The sequence below is a fragment of the Crinia signifera genome, chromosome 3 (assembly GCF_055691185.1).
Source record: "Crinia signifera chromosome 3, ASM5569118v1, whole genome shotgun sequence".
NCBI classification, from domain to species: Eukaryota; Metazoa; Chordata; class Amphibia; order Anura; family Myobatrachidae; genus Crinia; species Crinia signifera.
Genome location: NC_139219.1, coordinates 170,949,379 through 170,974,864, shown reverse-complemented (window position 1 = coordinate 170,974,864; position 25,486 = coordinate 170,949,379). Strand labels below are relative to the sequence as shown.

The following is a 25,486-nucleotide window of genomic DNA, read 5'->3' as shown; positions in this document are numbered from 1 at the left end:
CTCAGAGGAACTCCAATGGAGTTTTAAAGTAACAAGGACGATGGCTGTGGTGCCTTCCTGAGGAGGTCCAAAAGATCCACCAAATACAAGCAAGGAAGGAAGAGGCGGCACTCAGCAGACTTAAAGTATATGGGTCCTTTACTCCAACAGTTTCGGCTTCACCCCCCGTTGTAAGGGACAGACAGCATGCAATTCACACATATAACAGCTACTGCCACATATATACAGTATATACCAAAACAAAGCCCGCCCCTCACACAATTACTCACTGATTGCGCTCACCTGCCGGCCACATGGGATCAGCTACAGACGCCGAGGAGACCAGAAGGTCCTTCAGCTGCAGATGTCCCCCCCCCCCGCCCGACAGCCGGAGAGAAAGGGTCCCTGTGCCGCCATTCCTGCGGTTAGCCGCCAGCCGGAAGTGTGAGAACGGACGGAGGACAGCATATGCTTGCTGTGTCACTTCCGCCAACCACTCCATTCGCGGCATCAATCCCCAATCAGGCACCAATATGCAATGCCTCAAATATCAAAATGTTACATATAAAAAAAAAAAAAAGGAAAATATACAAAAATACAAATCATATTAAACCAAGTGGACAAATACTACACATAGAACAGACTAAATATGAAAGTCCGTCAGACTGGAATTGCCAGATCTGACAGGCTCAGGTGGTAATATTACTCAAAAATATAACCCCCATAACCCAATCCATTTATCTATGACATATAATCACTGAGATTTAAAGCAGATATGTATATTTGCATTTTTGTTTTTTTTTAGATGTAACATTTTGATATTTGAGGCATTGCATATTGGTGCCTGATTGGGGATTGATGCCGCTCTGTGTGGGGGCCATGGTGTGGAGGTTTTGTTCATGCCGGGCTCACGCACATGGTGAGTGTTTATGCCCACAACAACTGCCTGTATTGTTACTTTATATGTGTATTTTTTTCTTCACTTAATATATGTTTATTCTCTCCAACAGCTTTATCTGTTCATTGAAAGCACTCCGTCTGGGGAATAAGGAGTTCAGTCGCACTTCCGGGTGTGGTTGGCAGGCCGCTGATGGAGTGGTTGGCGGAAGTGACACAGCAAGAATATGCTGTCCTCTGTCCTTTCTCACACTTCCGGCTGGCGGCTAACCGCAGGAATGGCGGCACAGGGACTCTTTCTCTCCGGCTGTCGGGCAGGGACATCTGCAGCTGAAGGACGTTCCGGTCTCCTCGGCGTCTGTAGCTGATCCCATGTGCCCGGCAGGTGAGCGCAATCAGTGTGTAATTGTGTGAGGGGCGGGCTTTGTATTGGTATATATATATATATATATATATATATATATGGATACGGTTCGTTTTATCGAATGACATTAGGTCGAATGTCATTTGGTCGACCCCACTAGGTCGAATGTGTAAAAAGGTCGACATGGGTTTATGTCGAACTTCCGACTATGTCGACTGCCATTAGGTCGACTGGGGTTAGGTCGAATTGCTCTTTTTGGGGGTTTTTTGGCCGAAATGTCAACAGTGTCGACATGGACACTGTTGACATAGTGAATCGGACCCTCGAATCGCTCGCTTCGCTCGCTCTGCTTCGGGCACGCTGGCTCGCTTCGCTCGCCACAGCTTTAATAACCTCCTCCACGCCCTAGTGGATGGTAGGGCATGAACCACCGCCTGTCGGCACATGTCGGCACCAAAAAAACCCCAAAAAGAGCAATTCGACCTAACCCCAGTCGACCTAATGGCAGTCGACATAGTCGGAAGTTCGACATAAACCCATGTCGACCTTTTTACACATTCGACCTAGTGGGGTCGACCAAATGACATTCGACCTAATGTCATTCGATAAAACGACCGTATCCCATATATATGTAGCAGTAGCTGTTATATGTGTGAATTGTATGCTGTCTGTCCCTGACGACGGGGGGTGACCCCGAAACTGTTCGCGTAAAGGACCCATAAACTTTTAGTCTGCTGAGTGCCACCTCTTCCTTCATATATATATATATATATATATATATAATGTCCATAAAGAATCCGGCACTCCACATAAGACTGAATATGTACTTACTCTGGTGCCATCCCAGGGTTAGTACCCAAATATAGTCCAGAATTGCTATAGAAAGCAATGGGCGTCAATTAGAGATTTCAGAGTGTAGAATTTATTCAAACATCAAAGAACAATCTTTCTATAGCAATTCTGGACTATATATATATATATATATATATATATATATATATATATATATATATATATATATATATATATAGTCCAGAATTGCTATAGAAAGATTGTTCTTTGATGTTTGAATAAATTCTACACTCTGAAATCTCTAATTGACGCCCATTGCTTTCTATAGCAATTCTGGACTATATTTGGGTACTAACCCTGGGATGGCACCAGAGTAAGTACATATTCAGTCTTATGTGGAGTGCCGGATTCTTTATGGACATTATATATATATATATATATATATATATATATATATATACACATACATACATATACACAGTAGTCAGAGTCATAAAAAGGTCTAATTCTTAATCTTAATCGATTAAGAATAAAACATTGATATGACTACGTGACTACTGTTGTTTTTATTCCACGAGTGCCACACCATTCGCACTATATCTTCCTCATTGGGATGAGGGCACTGGGTGCAGCTTCATTATGTAATTTGCAGTGCCCGGCCAAAGAATCTCGTCTGTCCACTGGGACAGGAAAATAATTGCCCAACACCCAAAGGCACCATTCAGGGTCGTCAAAAATAAAAAGGGATGCATATTAAAATAATATTTGCCCATTAGAGTGTATAAAATCTACCTGTAGTAAATTGAAATAGAATAATAGCATATCAAGGCAGAATCTAATAGTATATTTTAATAACAATGTCTAATAGTATATTTTAATAACAATGTCTATCAATTAAAACAAAAACAAAACAAAATCCAAAACAAACCTCCCCATAACCCCCTAATCCCTGTATAAGTAAACCCCAATTTAGGAAATACTTGGATCCCCAAAAACCTTAACCCCCCTAAATGCATACTAATCTAAACAATCCCCCGCCCAATACTATCTACGGATAACAGACAAATGGACTTTGTTGGGCAATGACCCAGTAGCCATTAAACATATATAGCCAGGATTTACCAACAATATGTTGTAAAAATTGAACACAATAGAGAATGGGACAGATATATAGCATGACCAAAAAAAATAAAAAACAGGATATATGCAAGGCAATAAGGAAAATAACAAAGAATACAAATAGTCAGAAAAGGCATCTAAAATTATAATAGCACAGAAAACATTAATCTGGCCAGCTCTATAAATGTCCCCATCTTGTGCAATAGTGAACATCACAATAGAGAATGTGACAAATACAGTATAGGATGATCAAAACAGGATAAATAAATGCACGGCAATATGAAGAATAACAAGAGATAAAGGCAAACACTAGTCTGGCCAGCTGTCGATCCCTTGAAAAAGTTAACTCAGTAAACTCCTCCCCAGTCACTCGAGGATAATTTAATTAGTAGTAAGAAAGGGAAGTGTAGGTAAATTCCATCATCAGCAAAGCAATCAGGTACGGAACAGCAAAAAGATTCAAATTTGGACCGGGCCAAAGAAAAGTTCATTTCCAGAGTATAGGAGAAGTAAGAACCGCAGGTTCACTAGATATAGGCAGGACACCCTCATCAATCTCAGCAGTGCAGGTAGAAGACAGGGTATTACCCTTTATATCATCCATCTTTTGAAGAAGCCTAGTGGTAGAGGTGTAAACCGCACGTAGTATTTGTTGAAGAGATTCCATGGTCCAATATAAAACACACTAAACAGGGATTCTAAATGGAGAGCTTTGTTTTATTATGCTTTGTATTTTATTTAATTTATAAGGGGATTTTTGTAAGAACTTACCGTTCGAATCCCTTTCTCTGAATCCATCCTGGTGACAAAGCTCAACCATGCTAAAGATTTTAGAGAGGTAGGCTCCTCCCTTCTGCATCCCAGCATTCCTCAGTTCAACTTACAGGGCACACTGGGATACATTAACTCATTACAACGCCTGAACATATTAATATGCACAATCACATAATAACCATATAACATGACAATACATGAAACAGTAAATAACTGAAAAGAGAAATCCCCTTTTCTCTTTCATCCATCCCTGTGACACAGCTCAACCATGGGACGTTCAAGAGCCGGTCCTTTGGGATGGTACGCTAAGGCCTGCAGTTCTCATCATTGGTCGCCCAAATGATGCGTCCTCCGCCGCAAACTCATGGAACCTGTAGAATTTAGTGAAAGTGTGAACAGAGGACCAAGTGGCAGCCCTGCATACTTGCTCCGCCGTAGCCCTGTGGCGCACAGCCGAAGAGGAAGCAACCGACCTGGTGGTATGAGCATTAATTCTGGAGGGCACTGGTCTGCCCATTTTAGTATAGGCAAAAGCAATAACTGACCATAACCATTTGCCAATGGTAAGCTTAGAAGCTGGCCAGCCTCTTTTAGGTACATCATACAGAACAACAAGTCAGTTTTACGAACGAAACTCCTTCACTCTGTCCATATAAATGCGCAAAGTGCGAACATCCAATTTCTTTGTCTCTATTCCTACCTCCTCTGGAAGACTAAACACCGGAATCACAATTTCCCGATTTAAATGAAAAGTGGATACCACTTTAAGAAAAAAACTTTGGAACTGTTCTCAACACAGCCCTATCATCATGGAACACCAGAAAAGGCGGCTTGCAAGACAAGGCCACCAATTCAGATACACGTCATGCAGACGCGATCGCCAACAAAAACGTCATTTTCCAGGTCAGAAACTTAAGGTCAGCTGACCCTAATGGTTCTTGCATGTCATTTGCTCCACTGGGGAGCTTATAGCATGTCTCCACACCAATTGTTTGTTTGATAATTTGATAAAAAAAGAGACCCCAATTTGTATAGATCGATGCTGGGGGTGCTGTTCCTTCACAGTCAAAGGTACAATATTTTTTCAAAAAGAAGAGGGAAAGGGACTGTTTGTGGAGAATGCACTAATAGTCAATATTACAATAAAATATAACTTTTAATAGGTATTTCGTTAATATTTTCTATATTACTGTATACGGAAACTCCTAATGGTTCAAAAGGTAGTTTCTGCAGAACAGATAACACAAGAGATAAATCCCAAGGTTCCCCTGGTTGTCTATACGGAGGCTTAAGAGGGGTAACCCCCTGGAGGAAGGTCTGCAACTCCGGTAACAAGGTCACTCTCTTTTGAAAGAAAATACACAAACCAGACAACCGCACCTTCAAGGATTGAAGGCTTAAGCCCGTGGAAAATCCATCCTGAAGAAACTCCAGAAGTCTTGAAACTTTAAATCTAGATGTGTGAACTTTTTGTCTCTCATACCACCTAATGTAAGTCTCCCAAACTTGGATTACCGCGTCGGAGAAACCCATCTTTTTTAAGATGGAGGTTTCAAGAGCCAGGCCGTCAAATTGAGCCGAGCTAGGTGCTGATGAAGGAAGGGACCTTGCTTGAGAAGGTCTGGTTGAAATGGATGACGCCACGACGCTGTCGACAAGCTCAGAATGTTGGAATACCATGAACTCCTTAGTCAATCCGGAGCTATTAGGATGATGGTTGCTCCCTGTGTCCTCACTCTCTTGGGGACCCTTGCTAGCATGAGAAATGGTGGTAAGACATATGCGATGTTGAAGCTCCAGGGCATGGTCATGGCATCCACCGCCCACGCCAACGGATCCCTGGTTCTCGCACAGAACCTGGATACCTGACAATTATGTCTGGACACCATTAAGTCACCTTCGGAGTCCCCAAAGAGCCACAATTTCCTGGAACAACTCCGGATGTAACGCCCATTCTCCTTCCAGGAAATCTGCTCTGCTGAAAAAAATCTGCTTCCACATTCCGAACCCCCGGAATGAATACAGCCGATAAAGCTGGAATATTGGCCTCTGCCCACTCGAATATCCGAGACACTTCCTGCATCGCCATCCTGCTGCGAGTGCCACCTTGGTGGTTCAGATAAGCCACACCCGTGGCATTGTCCGACTGGATTTGAATGGGAGATCCCTCAGAAACTCTTCCGCCTGCAGAAGCATCTTCTAGACCACACGCAGCTCCAGGACATTGATCGGCAAGGACGACTCCACACTGGACGATAGACCCAGCAACCTCAGATTCAGGGTTACTGCTCCCCAGCCCCTGAGACTTTTGTTTGTGGTGACCACCAACCAGTCCCACGAACGAAGGGAGCACCCTAATTTGAAGGATTCCACATATGTCCACCATAGTAGGGAATTCCGAGTTTCTTGAGTAAAGAGAACCCTATCTTGTTTCATGGACTTCGGATTCCTCGACCAACATGTAAGGATCTACCTTTGGGCGGGCACTCCAAATTACATAATGTAGCTCCACCCAGTGCCCTCATCCCAATGAGGTAGATATAGTGTGAATGGTGTGGCACTCGTGGAATACAAACAACAGTAGTCATATCAATGTTTTATTCTTAATCGATTAAGAATTAGACCTTTTTATGACTCTGTGACTACTATATATATATATACATATATATATATATACATATATATATATATACACACACAATCCAAGAACTGCCGGCACTCCAGTGAAAAAGTCCACAGCTTGCCCCCGGTGCCAGAAATGAGATGCACACCAATCCAAGTCCAAATGGACAAATAGTGGACGGCTCCGGAGGTCTGTGAGTATAAAAATGTGTTTTCTGTATGTGTTCTGTGCTGTAGGAGTGGGCTGAAAAAGGGGCTCATACCCCGAAACGTCCCCATTTCAATACACTTTTATTTGCATGAAAAACGTCTCCTGAGTGCCTATTTGTCCATTTGGACTTGGATTGATATATATATATATAGATATATATATCTATATATATATATAGATATATATATCTATATATATATATATAATGTCCATCTACCTAGATCATCAATCATTTGTTTTACCCCTCATAGTATATATATATATATACTGTACTTGTAAATAGCAAAAGCAAACTGCGGCACTCCAGGGTCTTGAAAAGGTATCAAAAAGGCATTTATTGAGCAGATGCAAACAGGAGTTCGCATTTGCTCAATAAATGCCTTTTTGATACCTTTTCAAGACCCTGGAGTGCCGCTGTTTGCTTTTGCTATTTACAAGTACAAATATTGTCCGGAGGGCACCGGGGCGAATGAATATTGGGAGAGTGCCAGGCCGCAACGCCGAGTATATATATATATATATATATATATATATATATATATATATATATATATATATATATATAGTAGTGGGATGAGCCGGCACTCCAAATGGGGATGATGCAACGATAACTGACCTGGTGCCCTCCAGCGTGGACATACAGTCCTAGTATAGGGGTAGGAATCAGGCGGCACTCCCGGATTTTGTTGCAAAGTGAAGAAAATTTATTCAATCATCCAACATGTTTCGGGCTCCTGGCATATCCCTGAGGACGGGCCAGGAGCCCGAAACATGTTGGATGATTGAATAAATTTTCTTCACTTTGCAACAAAATCCGGGAGTGCCGCCTGATTCCTACCCCTATATATATATATATATATATATATAGTAGTGAAGGACGATCGGCACTCAACGGGAACGACACTTTCAGGAGACGTGTAGTAAGGTGCCCGGGTGCCTGCCAGGGGCACGTAGATGCCAAATGTAGCAGGGGGGTGATTGGAGGCACTCCTGGGTCTTGCAAAGAATTAGACAGACACGGTGGTCCGTGCGGGCAACGTTTCGATCTTTAATGATCTTTTTCAAGCTCACAAAACAGCAAAAACAGAACATACCTTTAAACCTTCACCAAACACCGTGTGCACCGTCGCCAGCCCACCGCCGCAGGTCCGGGTCATCATGACGTCACTAGCCAGCGACGCATACCGGCCGGTATGCCAGGACGTCGACGGGTTGCTAGGCGACCTAAAAATAACAAAGTGATATTAAAAACCGGCAACACTACTGACATGTCAGCTAAGCAAAGAGGCAAAAATGCATATAATTAAACATATAAATGAACAAAGAGAGAAGCTTAGGACAGAGCAAACTGTACATAATATGCAAGTCACGGAGAGCCAAAACAAATTATTACACAAATGGCAGAAAGCTGCAAGCTTCATTGAGACCTGAGGGAGCCACCGTGTTAAGACGGTGTATCCACCAGGTCTCTCGTTGCAGCAATTTAGTATCACGATCACCACCCCTAAGGGTTTTGGGGATGTGATCGATCATTTTATAGCGTAAAGAAGCTAACCCATGTTTAAACTCACAAAAATGTCGTGGGACTGGTTGTTCTTGAGGCAAAATCTTTCCTTCAAGCGCCTTCCTGATGTGGGAGCGGTGTCCTGCCATTCTTTCCTTGAATTGACAGGACGTCTTTCCCACATACAGGAGACCACAGGGACAGCGTATAATATAAACGACGTGTGTAGTACTACACGTCATCACATGTTTGAGCTGAATGCGAGCACCTGTATGGGGATGAGAGAAGCTGTCACCAGTTTCCAGGAAGCTACAGGTTGTACAGTTGATACACCTGTAGCATCCTGGCTTGCGAACCAAGAAGTTGGAAGCTGCGGGCGGTTTCTGATTAGAAATATCGTTATGGACCAGAAGGTCCTTGAGATTATGTGATCTCTGATAACTGGGCAGAATAGATGCTCGAGAGAACATCTTCAAATCAGGGTCTGTGGAAACCATGGGCCAAAGATTGCGTACGGTTTTGGTAACATTAACACTAGCTGTGTTAAATTTCTGTACAAATGGGATTTTATCAGCAAGGGTGGCAGGTTCTTTCACCAGGAGCGTTTGTTCACGGGGGATGGACAGAGCTCTGTTTTTGGCTTTCTGGAGTTCCCTCCAATTGTACCCCCTTTGAAGGAATTTGAGACACATGAGTTCAATTTCCCGTGTGGCTTCCTCAAGGCTGCCGCAAATACGGCGAACCCTGAGAAATTGGGAAAATGGTAATCCTTTTTTAGAGGATTCCGGATGTGCGCTGCTGGCATGCAGCAGCGTATTCCTGTCAGTGGGTTTTTTGTAAAGACCCGTGGTGATGATGCCTGCTTTCAATCTAATAAGGATGTCAAGAAAGTGAATTTCAGTGTTACTGATCTCATAAGTGAACTTAATGGTAGTGTCCATCACATTGATAGACTCCATCAAGTGAACGAATTCACTGTGCGTACCGGTCCACACCAGTAGCAGGTCATCTATATAGCGGCCCAATAGCAGGATGTTATTCGCAATGGCAGGATTACGGAAAAATACGTCATTTTCATACTCAAACATATAACTGTTCGCAAACGCAGGGGCTACGCAAGATCCCATCGCGCAGCCCCTGCGCTGCAGGAACCACTTCCCATCAAAAAGAAAATAATTGCGTTGCAAAGTAAGAGAGAGCAATTGACAAAACAGATTAATGTCCGGGCCATTGTATATCCCACTGTCCAGCAAAAGTCTTTTTACAGCAGAAATCCCCGCAGCATGTGGAATGTTTGTATATAAACTCACCACATCCATGGTGCATAAGAAACAGTTCGCAGGTACTGTGGAAAGGTTCTGCAATTTAAGGATAACCGCAGTAGAGTCACGGAGATAAGTACGCTGTGCCTGTATCGTCGGCTGTAAATAATGGTCCAGGAATTTAGAGACCTTATAATAGATCGAGTCCCTGGCCGCAATGATAGGCCTTCCCGGGGGATTCAGCATGTCCTTATGAAGTTTCGGAAGAGAATAAAGAACAGGAGCTACAGGATTGTCCTGAAAGAGGGCTTTGGCTGTACTTGATGGTAACAGGCCATCGGAGACCGCTTGATCAAGGATGTTCTTCAATTCTCTATTGTAACCATCCGTCGGGTCAGTCTCCAGAGGCATGTAGACGTCAGTGTCACTAAGTTGTCGATACAGCTCATTTTTGTACTGCTGTAAGTCCTGGATAACTATACCTCCTCCCTTATCCGCCGAGCGGATCACTATGGAGGGGTCTTGTCCCAGAGTTTTAAGACACTCGCGTTCTTCTTGTGACAGATTGGGTACAGTGTTTATAGGACGCGAGGCTTCACTGGAGACCAAAAAGTCTAATGCTTTATTAAAGCTTTTGAGAGTCAGGCTGTTAGTTATAGGGTCAAAGGACGACTTAGTCCGTACAGGGCAAGCAGGGGTGACGGACTGGTTGTGGGTTTCATTAGCTTTGTGATAGAATTCACGTAAGCGCAATTTCCGATTGAAGCGATAGGATTCAATTTTCCACTGGAACTGGTTGAATTTTGAAGTGGGCACGAAGGTGAGACCCTTGCTGAGGACAGCCATCTCCTTGTCCGTCAGCGGCCGTTTGGAGAGGTTGAAAACTATTTGTTCTTCCTCCCGTCTGCCTTCTTTTTTGATGTGCCGGATCCACTGGCCTCCCCGTCTGGTATTGGATCTCCTTTGACGACCCGCTGGTAGCGGGTCTTCACCCCTAAAGGGGGTCTCCTATTGCTCGTGGTTTCTTCAGGTTCACTCTGTGTGGAAAATCCACCGCTAGATGTATCAGTCTCTCCCCACCTTTTGTTACCCCTAGGTCTTCTGTAGTTGCCTTTTTTATCAGTGTTTTTTCTTTCAGATGGGATATTAGTAGCCCACGAATACACTCTGCACTCAGCGTAATCCTTTTGGACAATCTCAAGTTTATTCCTTTTAAACTTGATGAGGTCCCTCCGATAGTTGTCGATCTGGGTATTGAGTTTAGCGATCCAATCTGTTTCTGTGTCGGCTTTCAATGTGTCGATATGATTGGATTCAAAGGCTGCAATATTCTCTTTGGCCGTATTCAGTTCTTTAGTAGCCTCAGAGATGACCAACAAGATAAGGTCCAAACTGCATTTATTCAATATTGCCACCCACTTCCTGCAGAACTCGGGGCTATATTTGCCAATAGTCGGTGTATTATGGATTCGAAAACCTCTGGGTATTTGGCCAGCACGGTGGTAGTCAGAGAGGGTGACACCGTGTAGATAATAGTCGATTTCCCTCTTGCGAAGTCTTAGAAGTTTAGTGAAAATTGTCTCGTTGGATTCCTGGCCGCCAGTGGAGATAAGGTTATCCTTAAACAGTATGTTTGCCTTGTCAGCGTTCGAATAGGTTAGGGTCTCACAAGGAGGTAAAGAGATGCTTCTGTAGCCGCTGGTTTCTTGCATGATAGGTACAGCGAACTTCAGTCTGTAGTGTTGCAGACGCGGTGTGTGGGAGCAGTAAATCGAAAAGGTGCCTTATCAAATGCCACAATTGCGGACACTGAATGTAGTAGTGAAGGACGATCGGCACTCAACGGGAACGACACTTTCAGGAGACGTGTAGTAAGGTGCCCGGGTGCCTGCCAGGGGCACGTAGATGCCAAATGTAGCAGGGGGGTGATTGGAGGCACTCCTGGGTCTTGCAAAGAATTAGACAGACACGGTGGTCCGTGCGGGCAACGTTTCGATCTTTAATGATCTTTTTCAAGCTCACAAAACAGCAAAAACAGAACATACCTTTAAACCTTCACCAAACACCGTGTGCACCGTCGCCAGCCCACCGCCGCAGGTCCGGGTCATCATGACGTCACTAGCCAGCGACGCATACCGGCCGGTATGCCAGGACGTCGACGGGTTGCTAGGCGACCTAAAAATAACAAAGTGTTGCCGGTTTTTAATATCACTTTGTTATTTTTAGGTCGCCTAGCAACCCGTCGACGTCCTGGCATACCGGCCGGTATGCGTCGCTGGCTAGTGACGTCATGATGACCCGGACCTGCGGCGGTGGGCTGGCGACGGTGCACACGGTGTTTGGTGAAGGTTTAAAGGTATGTTCTGTTTTTGCTGTTTTGTGAGCTTGAAAAAGATCATTAAAGATCGAAACGTTGCCCGCACGGACCACCGTGTCTGTCTAATTCTTTGCAAGACCCAGGAGTGCCTCCAATCACCCCCCTGCTACATTTGGCATCTACGTGCCCCTGGCAGGCACCCGGGCACCTTACTACACGTCTCCTGAAAGTGTCGTTCCCGTTGAGTGCCGATCGTCCTTCACTACTACATTCAGTGTCCGCAATTGTGGCATTTGATAAGGCACCTTTTCGATTTACTGCTCCCACACACCGCGTCTGCAACACTACAGACTGAAGTTCGCTGTACCTATCATGCAAGAAACCAGCGGCTACAGAAGCATCTCTTTACCTCCTTGTGAGACCCTAACCTATTCGGACGCTGACAAGGCAAACATACTGTTTAAGGATAACCTTATCTCCACTGGCGGCCAGGAATCCAACGAGACAATTTTCACTAAACTTCTAAGACTTCGCAAGAGGGAAATCGACTATTATCTACACGGTGTCACCCTCTCTGACTACCACCGTGCTGGCCAAATACCCAGAGGTTTTCGAATCCATAATACACCGACTATTGGCAAATATAGCCCCGAGTTCTGCAGGAAGTGGGTGGCAATATTGAATAAATGCAGTTTGGACCTTATCTTGTTGGTCATCTCTGAGGCTACTAAAGAACTGAATACGGCCAAAGAGAATATTGCAGCCTTTGAATCCAATCATATCGACACATTGAAAGCCGACACAGAAACAGATTGGATCGCTAAACTCAATACCCAGATCGACAACTTTCGGAGGGACCTCATCAAGTTTAAAAGGAATAAACTTGAGATTGTCCAAAAGGATTACGCTGAGTGCAGAGTGTATTCGTGGGCTACTAATATCCCATCTGAAAGAAAAAACACCGATAAAAAACGCAACTACAGAAGACCTAGGGGTAACAAAAGGTGGGGAGAGACTGATACATCTAGCGGTGGATTTTCCACACAGAGTGAACCTGAAGAAACCACGAGCAATAGGAGACCCCCTTTAGGGGTGAAGACCCGCTACCAGCGGGTCGTCCAAGGAGATCCAATACCAGACGGGGAGGCCAGTGGATCCGGCACATCAAAAAAGAAGGCAGACGGGAGGAAGAACAAATAGTTTTCAACCTCTCCAAACGGCCGCTGACGGACAAGGAGATGGCTGTCCTCAGCAAGGGTCTCACCTTCGTGCCCACTTCAAAATTCAACCAGTTCCAGTGGAAAATTGAATCCTATCGCTTCAATCGGAAATTGCGCTTACGTGAATTCTATCACAAAGCTAATGAAACCCACAACCAGTCCGTCACCCCTGCTTGCCCTGTACGGACTAAGTCGTCCTTTGACCCTATAACTAACAGCCTGACTCTCAAAAGCTTTAATAAAGCATTAGACTTTTTGGTCTCCAGTGAAGCCTCGCGTCCTATAAACACTGTACCCAATCTGTCACAAGAAGAACGCGAGTGTCTTAAAACTCTGGGACAAGACCCCTCCATAGTGATCCGCTCGGCGGATAAGGGAGGAGGTATAGTTATCCAGGACTTACAGCAGTACAAAAATGAGCTGTATCGACAACTTAGTGACACTGACGTCTACATGCCTCTGGAGACTGACCCGACGGATGGTTACAATAGAGAATTGAAGAACATCCTTGATCAAGCGGTCTCCGATGGCCTGTTACCATCAAGTACAGCCAAAGCCCTCTTTCAGGACAATCCTGTAGCTCCTGTTCTTTATTCTCTTCCGAAACTTCATAAGGACATGCTGAATCCCCCGGGAAGGCCTATCATTGCGGCCAGGGACTCGATCTATTATAAGGTCTCTAAATTCCTGGACCATTATTTACAGCCGACGATACAGGCACAGCGTACTTATCTCCGTGACTCTACTGCGGTTATCCTTAAATTGCAGAACCTTTCCACAGTACCTGCGAACTGTTTCTTATGCACCATGGATGTGGTGAGTTTATATACAAACATTCCACATGCTGCGGGGATTTCTGCTGTAAAAAGACTTTTGCTGGACAGTGGGATATACAATGGCCCGGACATTAATCTGTTTTGTCAATTGCTCTCTCTTACTTTGCAACGCAATTATTTTCTTTTTGATGGGAAGTGGTTCCTGCAGCGCAGGGGCTGCGCGATGGGATCTTGCGTAGCCCCTGCGTTTGCGAACAGTTATATGTTTGAGTATGAAAATGACGTATTTTTCCGTAATCCTGCCATTGCGAATAACATCCTGCTATTGGGCCGCTATATAGATGACCTGCTACTGGTGTGGACCGGTACGCACAGTGAATTCGTTCACTTGATGGAGTCTATCAATGTGATGGACACTACCATTAAGTTCACTTATGAGATCAGTAACACTGAAATTCACTTTCTTGACATCCTTATTAGATTGAAAGCAGGCATCATCACCACGGGTCTTTACAAAAAACCCACTGACAGGAATACGCTGCTGCATGCCAGCAGCGCACATCCGGAATCCTCTAAAAAAGGATTACCATTTTCCCAATTTCTCAGGGTTCGCCGTATTTGCGGCAGCCTTGAGGAAGCCACACGGGAAATTGAACTCATGTGTCTCAAATTCCTTCAAAGGGGGTACAATTGGAGGGAACTCCAGAAAGCCAAAAACAGAGCTCTGTCCATCCCCCGTGAACAAACGCTCCTGGTGAAAGAACCTGCCACCCTTGCTGATAAAATCCCATTTGTACAGAAATTTAACACAGCTAGTGTTAATGTTACCAAAACCGTACGCAATCTTTGGCCCATGGTTTCCACAGACCCTGATTTGAAGATGTTCTCTCGAGCATCTATTCTGCCCAGTTATCAGAGATCACATAATCTCAAGGACCTTCTGGTCCATAACGATATTTCTAATCAGAAACCGCCCGCAGCTTCCAACTTCTTGGTTCGCAAGCCAGGATGCTACAGGTGTATCAACTGTACAACCTGTAGCTTCCTGGAAACTGGTGACAGCTTCTCTCATCCCCATACAGGTGCTCGCATTCAGCTCAAACATGTGATGACGTGTAGTACTACACACGTCGTTTATATTATACGCTGTCCCTGTGGTCTCCTGTATGTGGGAAAGACGTCCTGTCAATTCAAGGAAAGAATGGCAGGACACCGCTCCCACATCAGGAAGGCGCTTGAAGGAAAGATTTTGCCTCAAGAACAACCAGTCCCACGACATTTTTGTGAGTTTAAACATGGGTTAGCTTCTTTACGCTATAAAATGATCGATCACATCCCCAAAACCCTTAGGGGTGGTGATCGTGATACTAAATTGCTGCAACGAGAGACCTGGTGGATACACCGTCTTAACACGGTGGCTCCCTCAGGTCTCAATGAAGCTTGCAGCTTTCTGCCATTTGTGTAATAATTTGTTTTGGCTCTCCGTGACTTGCATATTATGTACAGTTTGCTCTGTCCTAAGCTTCTCTCTTTGTTCATTTATATGTTTAATTATATGCATTTTTGCCTCTTTGCTTAGCTGACATGTCAGTAGTGTTGCCGGTTTTTAATATCACTTTGTTATTTTTAGGTCGCCTAGCAACCCGTCGACGTCCTGGCATACCGGCCGGTATGCGTCGCTGGCTAGTGACGTCATGATGACCCGGACCTGCGGCGGTGGGCTGGCGACGGTGCACACGGTGTTTGGTGAAGGTTTAAAGGTATGTTCTGTTTTTGCTGTTTTGTGAGCTTGAAAAAGATCATTAAAGATCGAAACGTTGCCCGCACGGACCACCGTGTCTGTCTAATTCTTTGCAAGACCCAGGAGTGCCTCCAATCACCCCCCTGCTATATATATATATATATATATATATATATATATATATGTCCATCTACCTAGATCATCAATCATTTGTTTTACCCCTCATAGTGTGTCTACCCTGTTGCATACCTTTGTGTCATCTGCAGAAAGGCACATTTTACCCTCAATTCCATTTGCAATATCACCAATAAAGATATTAAAAAGCACTGGTCCAAGTACAGATCCCTGGGGTACCCCACTTGTAACCTTTCCCTCCGTTGAATGTACTCCATTTACTACAACTCTCTGTTTTCTGTCCTGCAACCATGCAATTATCCATTCAACAGTGTCAAAAGCTTTACTAAAGTCTAGATAAGCTACATCTACAGCCCCACCTTGATCTATTACTTTAGTCACCCAGTCAAAAAAGTCAATAAGATTTGTTTGACATGATCTTCCCCCAGTAAACTCATGCTGTTTTGGATCCTGTAAATTGCTGGTTTTGAGATATTCTACAACTCTTTGTTTTAAGAGTGTTTCCATCAATTTCCCTACTACTGATGTAAAGCTCACTGGTCGATAGTTGCTTACCTCTTCCTTTCTTCCACTTTTGTGCAGTGGGACTACATTCACTGTTTTCCAGTCCTCTGGGATTACTCCAGTAGCTAGTGTCTGGTTGAATAATTCTGTTATTGGTTTTACCAGCTCCCCTTTAAGCTCTTTTAGTATCCTTGGATGTATCCCATCCGGCCCTATTGATTTATCCACTTTCAGTTTTCAGAGTTTTGTGAGGACTGTCTTCTCTATAAATGTTCTTGTTTCTTCCTCAGTTTTCTGACTATACTTGCAACTTAACTGTGGCCCCTTCCGCACTCTTTCAGCAGTGAATACTGAGCAGAAATATATTATTATTATGATCTGCTATTACATTGTCCCCCTCAAGAAGACTTCCACTCTCTGTCTTTAGTCTTATTATTCCACTTTTTGTTTTTCTCCTTTCACTTAAATACCTTAAAACGGTTTTCCCCCTTTTACCCACTGACTGGGCCATTTTCTCTTCAGCCTGTGCTTTTGCACATCTGATTACCTTCTTAGCCTCCTTCTGTCTAACACGATACACCTCTTTGTCCTCATTATTCTGCGTCTGCTTAAATTTCTTAAAGGCTAACTTTTTTGCTTTCACAATACTTGCTACATCTTTCGCAAACCACAATGGCTTCCTTTTCCTTGTGTTTTTTCCTAACTCTTTTTACACAAAGTTCTGTTGCTTTCATTATTGCACTTTTTAATTTTTCCCACTTCTTCTGCACTCCTTCCAAGTTCCTCCACTCTGCCAAAGAATCCCTTACAGAGTTTCCCATCTCTACAAAATCAGCCTTTCTAAAATCTAACACCTTTGTTTTTGTGTGCGATAAGTCAGTTTCTGTCTTTATTTTCAACCATACTGCTTGATGGTCACTGGATCCCAGGTTTTCACCCACATTTACATCAGATATTCTGTCACCATTTGTAAGTATTAAGTCTAATATTGCGTCCTTACGAGTGGGCTCCCTCACCAATTGCTGGAGGGTTGCTCCTTGCAAGGAATTTAGAATGTCCCTACTTCTGGTGGAACTTGCAACAAGCAGCTCCCAGTTTACATCAGGTAGATTAAAGTCTCCCGTTAGTATCACCTCTCTTTTTAATGCCATTTTATTGATGTCCTGCAATAGGCTCTTGTCAAGTTAATCTTCCTGACCTGGTGGTCTGTAGATCACCCCTATATGAAGAATCGCCTTCTCCCCTGTTTCTATAGTCACCCAAAGGGCCTCAGTTTTTTCTTCAAATATTAAGGTAGTCTTTATGCTTTTTTTCCACATATATTGCAACCCCTCCTCCGATTCTTCCCATTCTGTCCTTCCTAATTAAATTATATCCTGGTATAGCTATGTACCAGTCATGATTTTAATTGCACCATGTCTCTGTAATAGCCACAATATCCAGTTCATCCCTTGTCATTACTGCAAGTAGTTCTGGGATTTTATTTACCAAGCTCCTAACATTTGCACAAATAGCTCCTAAAGTGTTGTTTGTGCTTCTTCTGGTGCTAGCTATGTTCATCTTTCTGCCTACATCTATTCGGTTTTGATCAGCATTATCTTGTGTTGCAGTGGATAGGCTTCCTGTTCCATTTGCCTGCAGAGACAATACCTCTAGGTTGGGGGAGCAGATTTATTCCTTCTTATTTGGTTCACTGCCCCCCTCTGCTAGTTTAAATAGTTGCTGATGAAGCTTCCAAACTCCTCACTTAGGCCCTTATTCTGATTGACGCGTACTTTACCGCATACTTTCGGATCGCGTCTTTACGGCGTCTGCGCATGCGTGGAGAACGCAACGCGCATGTGCCACGCATTGACTCCGTACCTGTTCGGCCAAATCCCGTACAAAACTGTGCACCGCAATCAGTCGGGAAATATGGGCGTATTATGGGCGTCATGCGGAATGACACATGGGCGTAGTTTCAAAGTGGGCAAAACGGGGCGGAAACATGGGCGGACACGGGGGAGTACACTTATGTTGGTGGGCGTACATTCGGATCGCACTCCGAATGCACGCGACCAAAAAGGGCAGAAATTTGCGGTGTCCACAAGTGTACTATTGCTTTGCGGACACCACTCGTTCATGCGGTAGGCGAACGTACCGCCTAATGACTACAAGCATTAACACCTGAACCCAATAGAATCGACTCCTTTACTCATTACTCACTAATAGGACGCTTGTCAGTGCTTTAATTGAAACCATTGCTGCTTCAATTGCTGTAAGGGTTAATGTGTGCAATGCATGTGTTAGGCATGCTTGTAAGGATATATTGGCATCTAATTGATTCCAATTCCAAATAAGAAGTTTTTTATGAGGATAGGTAATTGAATAAGTGGGTCATGGGATGTATTGCAGAAGATACATAATAGTGGGTTGTTTGGCGTAAATACTCCGCTTACGTGCGGTAGCACCGCTTGGCTCCCGTTCGGATGCGGTATTCCCGAGCATACTCTGTAATACTCTGTAATACCGTGCAGAATCGGAGTGTTTCTCCCGCACACGCATGGTTTGTATGTCGTCCGTAAACACGCCCTGTTCTTAAAGAGTGAGTCCGTCCGAATGCGGAGGACACGTGGGCGTTTCTACGGACGATGGCCGCACGCGGCAAAACACCGTGGCGTACGGACCGCTCCGTAAGAATGCGGGAATATCCGCACCGATCAGAATAAGGGCCTTAATATTCTCGTTCCCCTTGGAGATGGGTGCAGGCCATCACTTTTAAATAAGGCTCTGTCTTGCCAGGTAGCTTTACTCCCCCCCCTCCCCCCCATCGGCATCACATGCCTTAAGCCATAAGTCCCTCCTGGCAGTCACGGAAATGGGCAACACCTTAGAGGCCATCTTAACTCCCTCTTCTCCAGCCTCACAAGTGTATTCAGTCGCCGCCTTTAACTTCTCTGCCAAGGCAAACACTTCTGAATCTGGCTGAAGCAGTGAACTCAGGTTATTTGCCCAAACCGTCATGGCCTTGGAGACACAGGCTGTGGCAATAATGGGTCTCAGAGTAAAACCATCACCTTCAAAAACTGCCTTCAAACAACCCTCTAACTTTTTATCCACAGGGTCCTTGAATGCAGAACCCCCTTGCACAGGAAAAGCTGTTGCTTTAGACAGCTTAGAGACCAGGGCATCTACCAGTGGAACCTTTTCCCACAATTTTACATTCTCTTCTGGCATTGGGTACAAGCTCAAAAACCTTTTGGGCATTAGGAGTCTCTTATCAGGCGTCTTCGATGCCCCTCCCAGAAGTTCTTGCAGGTCTTCATCTGAGGGAAAAGTAACTGTGTCTCTGCACTGTTTGTTAAACACTCCTTGTTGGGGAGCCTTATCCACCTCAGATAGATTTAATGTCCGTTTAACAGCCAAAATCAAATCATCAATACCAGAGGCAGAGAATTCAGCTTCCCTCTGATCCCAAAACATCTCTTCAACACACTCTCCTCCTTCTTCAGAGTCTACATTAAGAAGAGGGAGCGTGGATAAAGGGTGTCTGGGAGAAACCTCAGACTCCTTATTAAACTGCTCCATAAAAGCATTTATCTTGTGTACACTTTGAGCAGTGTCCTGCATAGCCTGTATGAATGCAGGGTCCCCATGAGAGGGGAGAATGGAGCCAACAGAAGGTTGTGGGGATGACAATGGCACAGATTCACATGCAGGGCATATATCCCAATGGTCCATCTGTTCAGCAGTTAATTTAAGCTTGCAAAACTTGCAGTTAATTAACATGGCAGGCGCTCCCTTCCCAAGCACAGCAGCATTACACCTTTCTGTCATGATGTATCACAGTGCACTAAGTCAGGTGTCTGTACAAACACAATATATCAGTACTTATCTGTCTGCTACTGTATCTGACCCTCAGTGGTCACTGGTGAAAGCGATGCCTCAGAAGTAACTATCACTCTGTCTGCAGAAATAAATCTCCTTCCAGCTCCGCACAGTGTGGGAAGAAAGGGCGCCAGGGCAAAGTGAAGGAAGAGACCAAGTCCCTGCTACAGCAGGGAGGGAAGCTGTTTGGCGCCTTCCCCCTGTAAGCCACTCCTACCAAGTGTTTCTTCTGTAAATCCTTTCAATATGGCGGCCGCCGTCACCCATGATTACCCCCCCCCCCAAGCAGGGAGCCAGCTAAAGAGTCCCCCAGGGCCCATGAAACCTGTTGGGAGGTCAAAGCGCTGTGCTGAGAGACAGTGTGAGGAAATTCCCCATGAAGACTCACGCTTTATCATGCACAAACTAAGGTGAAATATTAATAAAAAAAAAAAAACCCCTAGCTACTCTAAAGCATGGCTGCTTCAGCAGACCTTCAGCATAGTACCCACTCCGGTGGGCACCTAAAAATAACTGAGGAATGCTGGGATGCAGAAGGGAGGAGCCTACCTCTCTAAAAGCTTTAACATAGGTGCCTGGCTCCTTTAAACCCTCCTACATTCCATGGTTGAGCTGCGTCACCAGGATGGATGAAAGAGAAATATTTATTTCCCCCGGCAAGTTCCAACTGGAGGCAGGGCCAAAATGAAGGTCAGGGTCCCGAAGAGCAGACTGGAAAGTGGGGAGAGGCAGCAACCAGGGTTATCAGAATAGGGGAGATAGACCAATCACACCTGTGACAGGCTGGGGTCCCAGGGATGAGGCAGCCTCTATGGGGAGATAGAGGCACCACAGCACAGCGGCCCCCAGCAATCCCAGTGCGGCAAACAGCCCACAGCACCGCAACCGCACGGCCGCAGGTCACACCAGGCAGGAGGGCAAGCGACCTAGGCCAGGGAGCGAGCAGTCAGCCTCAATTCTCTCCCCCCACTGCAGGAAAAAGTCTTGGCGAACTGCGAGAGAGCAGGTTAGAGGCAGCAGGGCCGGGACGACTGCTCCAATATGGCCGCTGGACCCACGTCAGAAGCCCGGGCCAGAACAGAGATACCTTAGCACCGGGTAGGAGGAGGTACTTTGGGGGTCAGGGAGCAGGCAGACTGCCAGCTACTATCCACTCGGCAGCTGCAGGTGGAAGTCCAGGCATGTGGGGTAGCAGAGGCTGAAGCCTGGGGCTGTCCCTGCCACCCCTGGGCTGTGGGTGGCAGGCTGATATCATGGTAATAAAAATAATAAAGTATTGGTGGACATTGGAATCAGCAGCCTCGTGAGTATTTTCTCCTGTCCGAGGCTGCTGCTGCCGCCGCTTAGCTGGGTAGGGGGCAGTCAGGGACCAGGAAGGAAGGAGATGAGGTGGCTGGAGACCTTGCTGCAGCTGGGTGGAAGGAGGGAGCAGGGAGAGGAGGCAAGCCCTGCAATGTCTCGCAGCGGCATGCGCTCCTAAAGACCCGGCAGGCAGCGACGGATTTCCCCGGCCGTAGGTACAACCTAGGAGGTAGGATGCAATGTGAACGGGAATGCGCATTGCATCGCACCTCTTGTCATGTACATGCAATCTAAACAATGTACATGCAAATTATCTCTGAAATCGCATGTAAATTGCCCATATTGCATGTAAATCGGCCTAGTGTATGCAGGCCTTTAAGATGGCTTATTTTTGACTATGCAATTTTCCTTGAACTTCCCAGAGAGCAGAACCCTACAGTCTTGAATATCTTCACTTGAGATGTTGACTATGTGCTATTTGGTCTTTAGCCAAATATATTAAGGGGGGTATGCAATGTGGGATCACGGCTGTCGATACCCGCCGACAGCCGTGATCCAGGCCCATTTGTGGTCAGATTGACAGCATACCGACAGACGGGATTCAAAGTCCCGCCTGGCGATGGGCGCAAAGGGAGCGAGGCTGTGAAAACGGTCGTGGATTGTCGATCTGAGACCCGGATAACGTAAATCCACGGCCGTTAGCGGCAGAATGGGCCCAACAGCTTCTGAAGTCGGTCCGTTTCTGCCGTGATCCCTCATCAATGCTGCTGTCAATGATGGCATTGAATAGGGAGCTGCCGCTATTTTTCCACGTTGGAAATAGCGGCGGCACATTGCATACCCCCCTAAAAGCGACACAGTCAAAATTGCCTTGCCTGCACAGTCTATTTATCTATGTGATACTGACTAGGGTGGCCAATCCCGGGATCGGAATCGGCGGGATCCCGGGATTTGGCACCTAAAACGCCGGGATTTCAATCCCGGGATTGGAGTTTCCAATCCCGGGATTTCGGGATTAGACTGCGCATGCGCAGTCTAATGCCGGCCAGCGTCTGAGCGTGTGCTCAGACACTGCCCGGCTTCTCCCTTCCCCGGCAGTGCATCCCTGCGCAGCGTGACGAGTACAAAGGTCACGCTGCGCAGGCCAAGCAGCTGCACAGAGCCAGTGTGGCTCTGTGCAGCATGCGTTTGCCCCTGCCCACCAACCCGGCTGGCTCCCCAGAAGCCCGCCCCCCCCCACCCCCGGCTCGCTGCCCGCCCCATTAGCCGCCCATCCACCCACCCTCCAGGCCGGCTCCCCGCCCATCCATCCGGCCGGCTTCCCGCCCATCCACCTACCGGCTCCCCACCCATCCACCCGCCGGCTCCCCTGACGCCCGCCAACCCACCCGGCTGCCTGGCTCCACAGACACCCGGCCGGCTGGCCGGCTGCCCACCCACACACCCGGCCGCACCGCACCCCAGCCCACATGTAAGTAAATATGCGGGGCGGCCGGGGTGCGTTTTTTAAATTAGGGAAGCCAATCCCGGGATCCCGGGAATCCCGGGATTGGGCATTTTTCAATCACGAAATCCGGGATTGAAAAAATGCTCCGGGATTGGCTTCCCTAATACTGACCTCACGGGGCTGCGCTTAGTTATTGCAAGCAGGGGAATGCTATGAGATTTCGACTATATAGTCAAAATTGTAAGCCAAAATCACACATATACACACCTTTAGGCACAATATTTTCCACATAAATTTGCTGCACGAAAAAAAAATGGTTGAAAGACACATGATCCAGGATAAATTTTCATGGATCCGTGTGTTTTTGTGATTGTGGTCTCGAAATAAGGACAGTTAGTCCCCGATACTGCCGGCTTTTGGAACTAATTACATAGCCCCCAGGGAACAATTGCCCATGATAATTTACCATGGCTAATTAAATTCAACCTAAATACTTTTATCCATCCTTTTTACAGAAAAAAACAATACTTAATTGAATACCCCATACTGAGAAATTGAAAAACAAAGATAAAACACTACCATGTACAGTGAATACTGATTTGCTTACAATTTACAGGAGGCAAACATAGCTTGAGGCAAGGTGCAAAAAAAGTAAGCTATGTAATAGTTTCATGTTCTTTTCTGCTGGCTCGACTTCACCGTTAAGCATACCCATCAAAGTTAAATGTGATTTGCAATGAATATTTTGAAACAAATTGCAAAGCAGTAACACATTTCAGTTACAAAGTGGTGTCAGGTTCCTCCACACAACAGCAAATCTGTGTATGGATGCCCAGTCAGCCAAGTGTTTCCCTGAAACATATTATCTCTAATTAGAGTGTGTATGTAACATTAGAAGTGAATATACTGCTGTTTTAACACTTAAAAGGTTCAATAACAAGATAAGTACAAAACAAATCTCACCCAGCTCCCAATACGCGGGGGGTATTTGAAATGCATGAACAAATTATCAGTACTGCAATTTATGTGACAGAATCAATACATTATGTAATAACTTTATTTCAATACAGGGGCGGATCCAGGATAAAATGACAGGGGGGGCACCATGATAAAAGAGGGTTTAGGTGAGTGAGGGCCAGTGTTAGTGGTGCCAGTGTACATGCTAAGAGAGCGGCAGAGAGAGGGTGGCAATGGGATTAAAAATAGGCCCACCATGGCAACAAAAGTGAAGGATGTAGTTGTGCGTGCTCTGGAAAAGGGGATGTGACCACTCAACAGGGGGCATGTCCTTGAGTGGAGTGTACAACACCATATACAACTTCTACACATTATGCTACAAAATACTAGACCCCATTATACTTGCCCCTTACACATGATGCCAAATGGAATGAGCCAAAATTCAAACAATGCCACATAGATTGTGTCAAAATTCACACAATGCCACACAGATTGAGCCAAAATTTACATAATAACACACAGATTGAGCCAAAATTCACAAAATGCCAAATGGATTGAGCCAAAATTCACATAATGCCAAATGGATTGAGCCAAAATTCACAAAATGCCAAATGGATTGAGCCAAAATTCACATAATGCCATATGGATTGAGCCAAAATTCACATAATGCCACACAGATTGAGCCAAATTCATAAGATGCCATATGGATTGAGCCAAAATTCACATAATGCCACATGGATTGAGCCAAAATTCACATAATGCCACACGGATTGAGCCAAAATTCACATAATGCCACACGGATTGAGACAAAATTCACATAATGCCACACGGATTGAGCCAGAATTCACATAATGCCACACAGATTAAGACAAAATTCACAAAATGCCAAATGGATTGAGCCAAAATTCACATAATGCCAAATGGATTGAGCCAAAATTCACAAAATGCCAAATGGATTGAGCCAAAATTCACATAATGCCACATGGATTGTGTCAAAATTCACATAATGCCACACGGATTGAGCCAAATTCATAAGATGTCATATGGATTGAGCCAAAATTCACATAATGCCACATGGATTGAGCCAAAATTCACATAATGCCACACGTATTGAGCCAAAATTCACATAATGCCACACGGATTGAGACAAAATTCACATAATGCCACACGGATTGAGCCAGAATTCACATAATGCCACACAGATTAAGACAAAATTCACAATACGCTTCATAAACAGGGACATTGTCCACCAAAGGCGCGCATTAAACATTGACACCATAATGTCCATTGCACGTTAAGTTACACGGCATGATGTCCATTATGTATTATGCCAAACACCATAATGCCTATTAAAAATTATGCTACATACAGTAAGTGCTGCTTATCTACATGCTCATTGCCAAGGGTTCCATGCTCATTGCCAGAGGTTCCATGCTCGTTGCCATGTGGGATTACATGCTCATTGCCAATGGGGAATACATGCTCGTGGTAAATGGGGGACAGCCGCCGCCAGGCAGAAGTGATAGCCACTGACAGTGGCAGAGCCTGGCTGAATTTCGAGCACTGCAGGTCCCAGCTATTTGAAATAATACCCATTTCACACCAGAAAATGCATTCCCAGGTTGGCCCCTTTTACACCAGCCTAGTCCCTGCATTTTCTGGTGTGAGGGGGAGAGAAAACCACCCCTCCCCCCCT

General features: G+C 45.3%; 1 protein-coding gene across 2 annotated transcripts in view; it reads right to left on the bottom strand.

Moving 5' to 3' along the window:
* Positions 1-25,486, bottom strand: part of PDSS2 (decaprenyl diphosphate synthase subunit 2) — a 216,607-nt gene that overhangs the window by 90,534 nt on the left and 100,587 nt on the right. The gene's annotated exons all lie outside the window — the stretch shown is intronic.